The sequence below is a fragment of the Heterocephalus glaber genome, unplaced genomic scaffold, assembly GCF_053883595.1.
Source record: "Heterocephalus glaber isolate CG9 unplaced genomic scaffold, H.glaber_assembly_v1.0 deba00001673, whole genome shotgun sequence".
NCBI lineage: Eukaryota > Metazoa > Chordata > Mammalia > Rodentia > Bathyergidae > Heterocephalus > Heterocephalus glaber.
Window position 1 is genome coordinate 5,041,279 of NW_028258410.1, and position 12,505 is coordinate 5,053,783.

Sequence of the window (12,505 nt, forward strand, 5' to 3'; positions counted from 1 at the left end):
TTAGAAATCTCTGTTTTCGCAGTCCACCTCAATCCTGTCTTCTGTATCAGATATTCTATCTTCAGATTTTCTAAATCTGCTCTGCAAGCTTTCAATGGAGTTTTTAATCTCCTGAATATCAGTTTGAGTGTGTTTCATGGATTCCATTTGTTTCTTATGTTGAGCAATCATGGTTTCTATTTCTTTCTTTTGCTGGGCATTCCTGGCTTCCACCATGTTTCTGAGCTCATCTTTTTAAAAATCTGTTTCTGTTCTACAGACTCTAATGAAGTCTTTCATTCTGCTCACCATGTCTGTAGTTATCTTGGAGATTATTTCTCCTTTAAATTTTTCTAGAGCCTGATTCATCTGTTTTGTTACTTCCTGTGCTATCAGTTCAGGGTGTCCAGGTGGTTGATTATCAGACTTTTCCACCTAATTTCCCCCAGAATTTGCCTTTTGTGGGGTGGAAGTCTGAGTTTGTGACTTGCTTAAATGTCTCCTCATTTTTGTTTTTGGTACTGTCCTTGGTTTAGTTCCTGTGTTTATATTTTGAAGTTGCTTAGTGTAAGGATCTTTGTAGATATACTTACAACCCTTATGGAATGATTGCTTCTCAGAGATGTCTTCCAGATATAGCTGGTCTTTAGGATTTGATTCTATAATGGCTCTGAGGCTGTCTCATTTTCATTATACCAGGAAGGACAACTAATTAGATCAATCACAACACCTTAGCCCAAGTGATACAATCAGCAACACCATAGCATCAAGTACATCTTAGAAAATGATAATTTGTGGTATATATTAATTTATCACCTTTAAAAATGAAGGACCTCCTTCAGGGTTTGTCTCTTCTGTCACAATAGACAATGTGGGCAGCAGTTTGCAGTTATAAGTCAATGAGTGTCAGTAAGCTAGTCCCAGACCTGTGAGATTCAGGCAGATTTCTGGCTGTAAGTCCCAAGTTGAGCTCCCTGTCTTTCTGCAGGGTTGCACTCTGCAAGGTTCTATTGCAGGTTTCAGCTGCCTTTCCCCTGAAGGGAGTCCAGGTTTCAATGGGAGGTGATGATCCCTCCAACTTACCAAGCATGGTGGTCTGGTGTGCCTTTATTGTAGAGATTATCTTCACTTTTCCAGTGGGCTTGTTTACTTCAGGGAGCCTGAGAGAGAGCCTTTCTCTGTTGTTCATTTCTGCAGCTCAGGACAATGGCTTTTATGTCCCTCTGTGCCTCTGTAGTGTGTTACCAAGCAGCTGCACAGCCAAAAGGCCAGATATGGGGGGGCTGTTGTTGGAGGCACCCATGGGACCAAACTGGTGGCTGGTGGGCATTCCCAGGGGGGTCCTCCTCACCCTGTCTTGGTCACAAGCTGGTAGAGCAAGCCAGAGGAAGCAAGTCCCAGTCAGCCTGCAACCACTGGGTCCTACTTGGGCCTGCTCAGCCAAGCTGGTGGCTGGTGGGTGTGCCCAGGGTGGGATCCTCCTCACCTTGTCTTGGTTGCAAGCTCCATAGCTTCCGTTCAACCAAAATTCCCATCTAAAGTTTTATGACACTTGGCAATGCAACCATAAATTGATTTGATACAGAATATTACATTTAAAAAATAAAAGGTTTAATTTTATGAACAAGTTTATTTTTGTTCAGTTCTATTATACTCCTCTTTCAACACACTAAAAATGACAAAGAAATTGAAAAGCTCTAATTTCAGTGGAAAAATTACATTCTCAATACAAACCGTGGGATGAAGCACAATGTCAATATAATTTTTATATTTCAATTTTTATTTTATTAGTGTATATATGTTACATAGAATATGGGTTATATGTTGTCATACTTATAAGTGCATAGAGCATAATTTGGCTATTCTCACTTCCCATTACTCAACCTAACTTTCTCCCATCCCCTTGCTTTTCTCTAGTGCTCCCCCCTTCTATTGTCATTTTCTCTCTCTGTCTCTCTGTCTCTCTCTATCTTTCTCCCTCTCTCCCCTCCTCCTCCTTCTCCTCCTATCTTAGATTCTATATACTAGAAAAATATGATATTCAACTACCTGAAATTGGTCAACTTGATGATAATTTTGCCAAGAAAATGTCAAAAACAAGTGGATGCTCAAAAATATAAACTATAGTCACATCTTTTCTTAATACGGAAGTTTGTTTTAATTTCCTATTCAAGTAAAATGAAAGAGTGGAAGCTTTGACTTGCAGTGTGCAATATTTTAAGGTTATATTTCATAATTTTTCCTAATTAGGCAACGTATACAAGAAAGGAAGGGAAGGACGATGTTAAGATGCTACTTTAAATTAATCAAATGTGATATAAAGGGGACATGATTTGTAAAGTAAATGAAGTGTGAAAAGTTAAGTCAAACATGAAAAGCAATACCCAAAACCAATCAGAAACCTGAGAGACATTATTTATGATTTCTGAGAAATTATATCTAACAAATGTTAACACAGGATCCATGACTGTGTTACCATAAAACCAAATAAAATCTTCTTATTAATGCCATTTCTTTTTACAGCAATAAAGGCTTGCATATGGATGCAGACTTGTCTCTAATAGGGTGATTTGAGCAAAGGCTGAAATAGTTCACTGAAAAACAAATGGACACAATCCAAACTGAAAAAAGAGCATAGAAGAGCAAAGCCAGAGACAGGGTTCATGACAATTCCATGTCATACAGGCTGTGGACACTGAGCAGCACAGCCAGTGAGAGCTGCTGTTCTTAAAGCAAGAAAACTTGAAAGAATCTTTCAACAGGAATGTTTCAACCTGAGGTAATATTTTTAAGAGACCAAAAGTCCCCAGAAAATACTAATATAAAGTGTATTATAAGTAAATAGGTATTTTCTGATGCTTAGGATTATTTATTAAATAGTTTCATAATCAGTAAGATACATGAGGCAGAAATCTAAGCACAGTTCACTATTCATCTGAAATGCATGGAGATATGAAACACCTGGTTATGAACAGCAAGTCTGTTCCCTTGGGAAACTGCCAGATGCATCAGTAAAAGCAGCAGCACTTGTAGGGCAGTAGCTCTGGAGCCAGTAAAGAGGGGTACAGTCAGCCCCATTTGCTTGGCCTTTTCTGTCTACTTGAAATTTAGGTTCTATAAATAAATTTGAGTAAGAGTGGTTGAGTCTGTCCATATCATCCACTAGCTCAAAATATAAATTGGTTAAGTATAAAATTGATCAATGTATAATTCCACATCATTGACCAAATACAATTCTTTGTTAGTTTGTTATATCTCAGTATCTTTAAGTGTCTTGTGGGTAAAAAAAGTTTCTCTTTTTTTACCCCCAAGATCTACTTAGGCAAAAAATACCACATTGGTTTAATTTGTTTCACTTTTATATAGCATTCCATTTTTATAGAACTCTAAGATATATAATTTTTTGAGACCAAAAATCCTGAGAAAAAACTTCTAGTATAAAGTGAATTCTAATTAAATAGATATTTTCAGATTATTTATTGGAAGGTACTGTGTTTCATTTTTGCTCTGTTTTTTATTTTCTGGTTTTGCAACTCCTTGGCTATTCATATGTCATGATACCTTCTAGAAACTGTAAATGTGAAATTAAAGCTACACTGTCTTTAGAGATTTTTTTCCATTTACCCTGCTTCAATCCCCTCATTACTCTTCTTGAAGCTCAGATTTATTCGTTCCATTGATCTGATCATTTATTTCTATATCCTAATATCCCTACTTTTCTTCACCTTGAAACAACCAATAAGTCATGTAATTTCCACAGCCATTGTTTATGGGACCCAATCATTATGACACCCATGGAAATTATTCAGTCACATACTCAGATTAGATTTACTTCCTAATATATGGAGCAACATTTATATCTTACCAGACTTATTATCTTTAATAGTCTATTGACACTTGTAAAGCTCATTTTATAAAACTAAAATACCTATCTCATAAACACATTAAACCTGATTCTTTGGAGTCCTTGAAAAACCCTAAGAAAACATGTGATAAAATGCTCACAGCATGTATACTAAATATATCATGCAAAAAGTACATTGCTTCTCATCAAAATCTCCTGAGGTAAGAGCTTACAATCTAAATTTCCATATAAGGAAATAGCGTTTTTGAAACTATTTGTGATTGTACACCTGATGATTGATGACAATAAAAGTGTTACTATTTAAGAATATAAACTGAGTCTTTGAATTTGGGGGGTCTGATTTTTTTATATATTCTAGGTAGTAGTCCTTTGTCCGAGGTACAGCTGCTAAAATTTTTTTCCCACATTGTAAGTTTTCTGTTAGCTCTGTTGGTGGTTTCTTTTGCAATGCAGAAGGTTTTTTAATAAGATGAGATCCCAGTTGTTGATTCATTGTGCTAGTTCCCATGTTACCACCCAAATTGAAAGACCCAGTTCAAAAATGGGCATCTGAAATGAACAGACATTTCTCAGAACAAGAAGTAAAAGCAGCAAATAAACATATGAAAAAATGTTCAACATCATTTGTCATTTGAGAGATGCAGATGAATAAAACACTAAAATTGCACCTCACCCCAGAGAGAATGGCTGCTATCAAAAATCAACCAATAAAAAATGCTGGCAGGGGTGTGAGGAGAAAGGAACCCTTCTCCATTGCTGGTGAGAGTGCAGACTGGTGCAACCACTGTGGAAATCAGTATAGAGATACCTCAAAAAACTAGGACTAGAGGTCCCATTTGACCCAGCTATTCCACTGCTGGGCATCTTCCCAAAAGAATTAAAAGAATCATACCACAGCAATATATGTGCACCCATGTTCATAGCAGCACAGTTTGTACTAGCTAAAGCTTGGAAGCAGCCCAAGTGCCCATCAACTAGAAACTGGATTAAGAAGATGTGGTTTTCTTATAAAATGGAGTACTACTCAGCCATAAAGAATGAAAAACTAGAGTCATTTATAGCTAAATGGATGCATATCGAGGCCATACTATTAAGTAAAATAAATAGGGCATGCATGTGTAAATACTGAATAGTTTCTCTAGTGTGAAAAACTGATAGTGTAAATAGGGGTTAAAATGATTAAAATGAATAATTGATAATTTGAAATAGGAAAAAAGGTCCAAAGACGTACAGGTAAAGGCAGGGGAAGGGGAAAGGAAAGAATGGAAAGGAAAAACTATGAGAAAAGAAAAAAAAATGGAAATGATGTCTATGTAAATAGGGGAGGGTGGAGGGGGTGAAGGGTACACAGGTCTGGGGGAAAAAATAAGATCCAAGATACATCATGTACAGGTACAAACACCCAATGATAACTGTAAACAAATTGTACACCTAAAATGTGCCAATAAAAGCACTTAAGAGAAGAAAAAAAAGGAATATAAAAGCACTGGTGTTTGTCATTTGTTTTTTGCTTCAGGAGAAATTCAATATTTTGTCAATTTCTTTGTAATGTTATTGATCTTTAAGCAGATATGAATGTGTGCATATTGTTGGAGATTTAGATTACTTTCAATATTAAAACATGTTTTTTGCAGGTGCCACATGTCCTCAGGAGGGTTCATACTTTTAAAATTACTAACAGTGATATGCAGCTCTAAAAATGAACACATCACGGTTCCAATAAAGAATCCAACTGCAGTCACTCCTTAAGGAAAGTCTATCTAAGGGTGGCTGCCTTTATCAAAAAGAAGAAGCAATAAGTATTATAGAATCCCTGCTGTAATTATAGCAGTGATTTAAATACCTTGTGCAGTTTGAACCTCAGATGATATATACTTGTGATTAAATAATGTATGACACCAGGAATAAAGGATTTTGTGTCAGAAAGAAAATTTCCTTGCAGGGTCATGTGAAAAAGCTTTGCATTAGGTCTTAAAATTAAGTAGAGTCTTAAAGGCTATTGAATGAATGCAGAAAAAAAGAAGATATTTGAGATAGAAAGCAGAAAAATGAAAGTGTGCTACCGAGGTAATTTGAGTATCAACATAAATAGAAGTAAAGATGCCATCTGAACATGGAACCAAAGAGAGAAGACTACTGGCTTGGACCAACTATGCAAAATCTAGACATGTAGATGAAGCATTAAGTAATGGGGAAAAAATAAGAACTAAAATACATCATGTTCAGGTATAAACACCCAATGATAAATGTAAATGTATTGTATACCTAAAATGTACCAATTAATATATAACAAAAAAGAAGAACCATCAGAATATATGCGCTTGCTTCAGCAGCACATATACTAAAGAAAAGAACTTAATATAAAATAGAGAAACACTGTGTGTAGCAATAGTATAGCAGGTGCTCAATATCAGTGGGTTTTGACAAAGGCAGCATGAGCACAGGTTGGGGGTAATAACTTCTCTTCAACAAATGGTGCTGAGAAAACTCAGTTCCCAGGTGCCAAGGAATAAAACTAGACCCTATTTTTCTCTATAGACAAATATCAACTTAAAGGGCTCAAGACTTATATTAAGATTTAAAACTATGAAAGAAGGTATTGATTTTTCAACATTTTCTAATCTTTCAACACACAGATGTCTTCAATGTAACATATATGAGAAAGTTCCAGGACATGGAGATAAGATGATAACTGTAAGTCAGGTAGATGATTTGGTGGATCTTGCAGATTTTCATTTGTTGGTCACAGAAAAAAGTGACATTAAAATACTGCAGAAAGTAGGGATGAGTGTTTTATGGAGTCCTTTTTAAAAATGTGAAAAATGAAGAATGAGCCCTGTGTGTCTTATGTGCAAAATGGGTTTGCAGAATAATGGAAAGTGAGGGTAAGTATAAATGTGTTTCACACAATGAAAAGGAATGAAAATGATGCAAAACTTCATTTTTTATTTTACTTTAATTTTGTTAGAAATGTCCTGAGTCACTGAATTATTTTGTTTATTATAAGAGCATAAATGATCCCCTCATTAGAAATAGGACCTGCTACTACATTGGAAGGTACTTGAAGAGGAGAAATTATAAGAAGAAACATAATTGAATTTAAATGTGCAGAAGATATTCTAAGTACTTCAACCAAGTAGCACCGTGGATGATTTTCATGGTGAGGAAGGAGAAGGGGACTGAGCCTCCTCACTAACCCTCACTTTGACAGTTTGCTCTTGGAGAGTGATCAGTCACTTTCCATCACTGGGATAAGATCCTTGACACCTGCAGCCCGAAGAAGATGTGCATTTGGCTCATGGTGTCAGAGGTTCAGTTCATGGTTGGCTGGCCCCAAGGTAAAAACAACATTGAAAGGGCATGGTGGAGACAAGCTGCTCTACCCAAGGCAGGCAGGAAGCAGAAGAGAAGGGAGGATTGGGTGACCAGAAAATACCCTTCCAGATCACATTCCAGTAGCTACCTCTGACACCCAGGCACTGACTGCTAAGATCACATTGAGCTTTGAACTCATCTGTGGGTCAGTCTGATGATGAGTATGGAGCCTACACAATCTAATCATCTTCCAAAAGCCCCACCCTGAATACACAAGATGGGAAGGGGGAGGTAGGTTTAGATCTGAACCATGGGAGAGGGTTACCTTGAAATACACTGTCTGGATAAGGAGTTCTTTCTTCAAGAAAAAATTAATTTGGAAAACTTAATAGAAACATTATTGATTGAGGAAAACTGAATCAAAATATTAGGAATTGAGGAAAAGGGGAAATTCTGAACAATGAAGAAATATCAAATAAAGAACTATGCATGGTTCCAAGACAGTGCCTGTGGAGACTTAATTGACCTTGTTAGATAGCAAGAGATTGACTTTATTTAATATAGGTCTCACTGTAACTTGGTCTTGAACATCCTGTAGAAAAGTATAACTATGTAAGACAATAGCTACTTGAGTTCAGCAAAAGTTTTAAGGTTTTTTTTAGCCAACATTGTTTAAAAAATAATAAATAAGTGTATTACTTGATTTTTCATCCTTTTACAGCCCCAATTAATAGAAATTATTCTTATAGACAGCTAAGCCAGTCAAACACACTATAGATCCTCACAATATATAGGGTCAAGGTATTGTTGGGTGTGCTCACTTTTCCTAAAAACACCTTCACATAAAACAAAAAGAAAGGGAGATATGTTGGGAGCCATGCTACATAATTCTAGGGAAAAATCATTTGAGTAGGCCTAGTTCTCCTGCCTACAGGCCAGCAATAACACTCCAAGACATACTTCCATTTTGGCCTCAGGTCACAAGGGAGATCTCAATGATCCCATGATGCTGTAATCCTCCAGGACAAGACCACACCTGTGGGAGATGCCCTGGGAGGAACCAAATCTTCATCTGTGTAGTTCCTGGGAGGAACTAAATCTTCATCTGCATAGTTCCTCATTGTTCTTAGATTTCCGCCACCCCCACCCAGTCTTTTGTTACACCTTGTTCATCCCAATATGATACTGAAATCTACATTATTCATTTGTTACATTTGTTTCTTTGGATGTATTAAATAAAAGGTGCTGCAAGCTAGGGCTTCTTGTCTTTGCAGCCTAGAGCAGCACTGATCAGACCCCCCCCCCCAAAAAAAGAATTAACCATGTTTAGAAAAAAATATGAGAACAGTTGATTAACCATATTTAGAATGACAAAAACCAGAAAGAAGGCCCAGGGATTTAGTTTAGTGGTTCCGGCATCTTCCTTGCTAGTGCAAGTTCTCAAGTTAGATCCTGACCAAAAAACAAACAACCAAACAAAAAAACAAATCCAGAAATAAAATGTGAAAGATTTAAATTTTTTTAGCCTGAGGCACTGAGAAAAGAATGTTCAAATAACTGAAAAAGGTAGGGTAAATCAGTGTGATATTGAAGGGAAGAAATAAGTAGATTTTAAAAATGTCTTAAACATTTAGTAGTTATGCTACATTCAGGAAAATAAGGTGAAGAGAAAGTTAGAAATTCAAACCAAGGATGATGTTATAGATTTGAGAATACTATAGTAAGTAATACATTCTCACACATACAGTAGGTGGAAGAACTCTGTAAACCAAGGTTTTAAGGTCCTGTCTGAATAAACATCAGTGCTGGTGTGTTTCTGTGTGGGAGGAGTAGAGCAGGTTAGTGCTATGCAAGTGTGGAAAGAAGAGAAGGAAAGCTACAACAGTGTGGGGAGAGGCCTGGGTCTCCCCAGGCCAACTGTAAGATAGCAAAGGAAGGAAAGGAAGGTGGAGTGGTGCCAGGCTTCAGTACCCAGACATGGAGCTTCCAAGGAGACCACAGAGTGTGCTTCAGTAGGATTGGTGCTATCCCGGACAATACAGTTTCTGCAGTGCAACCTTTATGTCTCTGTTCCTCAGACAACAGATAGCAGGATTCAAGGTAGGGGTGAGGATGGAGTAAAAAAAGACACTAGGTGGCCTGGGGTTGGGGAATACTGAGAGGTGGGTCTCAGTTACATGAAGTTTCCAGTTCCATAAAACAAAATGACTGTGGTCAGGTGTGAGGAGTAGGGGGAGAAGGCTTTCCACCATCCTTCCCCAGAAGGAATCCACACAATTGTGGAGGTGATGCACACATAGAAGATGACCTTGAGGGCAAAGGAGCTCATGACGATGCAGCTGCTTACAGCAAAGCCCACCTCCTCTTTGAGGTGGTAGTCAGTGCAGGTGAGGTGCATGACAGGGGGATGTCACATAAAAGTGTTCCAGGACCTTGGGTCTGTAGAATGGCAGGAAGAAGGTGTTGAAGGTATGGAAAGCAGAGTAGACAGCCCTGCTCACCCAGGCCATGGCAGCCAATTCAGAGGAAAGCCTCTCATTCATGGTGATCCCTTGGAGCAGGAGCTTAAGGATGGCCAAGCACCAGTCATACACCATGGCAGTGAGCAGAAAGCACTCAGTGGAACCCAGGGTGATGAACATGTAGACCTGGGCCACACATTCCAGATAGGAAATGAGCCCAGAGCTCATGAGGAAGGTGCAGCACCTTGGGGATGGTGACTGAGGTGTTGCACATGTCCAGGAAAGAGATTCTTTAGGAAGAAGTACCTGGGTGAGTAGAGACGGCTTTCTCTAAACACAGCTGTGATGATGGAGATGTTTCCCAGGAGCCAAAATAAGTAGGCAAACAATAAAAAAAAGATGACTACAAATCTCAGTTTCTGGGCATCTGAAAAGCCCCTGAGAGTGAACCGTTTGATTGGACATTGTTCCTTCACTTTGAAGGTCTGTTCTGATGCAGTGGCTGCATACAGTATGCATGGGAACAGAAATAGATCAGCTTGAAGGGTGTCTGTGAATGTCCACTTTGTCTACAGCTGCATGATAATGCCTACCAATGGAAACATAAATCCCATGTAACTTATTTCAATGATTATATTTCAGTGAATGGTGATTATTCTGATAAATCAATTTGGACAATATCATCCGTGTAAACTGGTCTAATGTTCCTGCATCTGGATTACTATGAGAGGGAGGGAGAGAGAGAGAGAGAGAGAGAGAGAGAGAGAGAGAGAGAGAGAGAGAGAGAGAGAGAGAGAGAGAGAAAGAGAGAGAGAAAGAGAGAGAAAAATAGAGAGAAAGAAATAGAGAGAGACAGGGACAGAGAAACAGAAACAAGAAGTAAGAAGTTTATGAGTGGAAAGAGGAAGTGGAAAACAGGAGGAAAAAGAACAGGCAGACGAGAAAGCAACCAGTTTTCTTACTCTTACATTTTGGATGATTTGAGGTGAGAAATGGTCTCATGTATTTGCTTTTCTATATATTGACACAGTTCAATATTAATTCAATTGATTATGTTTCAGAGAATGGTGATGTGCTATTTTTGCATTCACCCATTTCCTCCCTAACACTCCAGCTTCCCATTCGCTTCATGGCTCTGCCTAACAGTTTTCTTCTATTGATTGCCTTGTCTCCCACTCTTCTTCACTGATGTCAGTTCCTCTGTTTTCCCCCAAATATTTTAAGTTCTTTCTATTTTTACTAACCTAAAAGTAGCTCTACTAAGATCCATGGAAAAATGTTTTGAACAAATGCACTTAAAGTAAAAAAAAAAACCACTCAAGTTTTAAGAGTTATAGACAAAATCCTAGGGAATGTAATTTTGCTTGTTTTCCTAATTTTTTTTGCAGGTATGTTCTTTATGAGCAGGAACAGTGCTCTGTTTTTTATCTCCAGAGATAACCAGGACCCAGTGACCACCGTGTACTCAATAGACAGTAAACAGATGCTTAAAACTGAAAGCAAACATCTGAACTTTCCCTTCAGATTTTAGTTCACAAATGGTCCTGTGAGAACTCCTAGAACTTCCAGCTGAGGAAAGGCCAACCTCCTTCATGGGAGCAGACATGAATCCTCCAAATTCTTGTTTACATTATAGTCTTTAATATGTTGGTAATTTTGTTAAAATGTTATTAAATTTGTGGAAATTTACCTGCTGCTTTAGGTTCTTCCTTTTCTCATTTACCCACAGCTCTAGAGATGACATTTCCTAAAGTATGGTGGAACTGAAGAGCCAGGGATCATACTCTTACATTCAATTCTCAAATCCCCTAATTATATTAATGATCAGTATAGAAACCAGAAGAAACATAGTTTAACCTCACAATTTCTCCATGACAATGGTGGGGAGGTGGCCACCTGTGCTCAGGGGATTAGAAAAACCATTGCATGAAGGCCTGGGGTTGAACCAGCAGGCACCTTGGGCAGCTGTCAGGGGCATTGTTAGAGTTTTTTGTACAACAGGTAAATCTGTGCAGGACTTAGAAAGTGGCTAGGTTCCTAGAAAGTTCAGCCCCTGCTGTGCCTGTAGTGGGAGTAAAGTGACTGTGGGTCTTTGCTCACCTCAGTTCCTGGTGTGGCTTGTCCTGAAGCCCCCAGTTAAATGTAGGGAGAAGTGTGCAGAGCTGTGGGGAGGTGTGGCCATAGAGGTTCCAGTGAAAACCCTGTTTCCTGCAGCTTGAGAATATCACAGAAGCACAACAGATGCAGTTGTAATGCCCTGGGGATATAAAGGGGCTGGAATTCAGAAAGACCCTCCACAACCGGAAGGGATTAGCTGTCAGCTGGTCACCATCACTCTTCATAAGAGGCCCACAGGACTGTCATCCCAGCTGCCAAGAGAAGCTACAGGTTAGCAGGGGTCTAGATGCCCTCTGAGTGACTGTGAACCCCGGCGGAAGACAATGCAGGATGTCCATGGGCTAGATGTCTCCTCTCTCCCTGCCTCCTCCATGCCCAGCCTTTCCTCGTGCCAGGAAGACATGAATGTGAACACTGAGTTTTTGGGAAGACACGTCAAATATTGATTAGCTTTTTTGTATATTTGAAGAGATGGCAAATTTGTTCTTACCAGTTTGGACGTAACAGAATATCGTTGGTCTCATCAGGTGGAATTGAATTTCAAGATGTTTGCTAACATAATTCATAGAAATTAAAGAGCATTTATGAAATTTTACAGTTCTGACTTCTGGGAACTTATGCCATCTAAACTTTTAAGTATTATTCTTTTAAGAATGTCTCTGTTAACACATGTAAACATTAACAATCAAGGGACCAAGTAAAATCAGGAAGAGATGTAGTAAGTTCATAAGCATTTAGATGTGACTTGACCAATGCATTTGAAATA

At 38.4% G+C, this 12,505-nt stretch overlaps 1 pseudogene; it reads right to left on the minus strand.

The window, feature by feature from the left end:
* Positions 1 to 9,183: 9,183 nt before the first annotated feature.
* LOC101700361 (olfactory receptor 2G3-like) lies at positions 9,184 to 11,599 on the minus strand (annotated as a pseudogene).
* Positions 11,600 to 12,505: the final 906 nt, after the last annotated feature.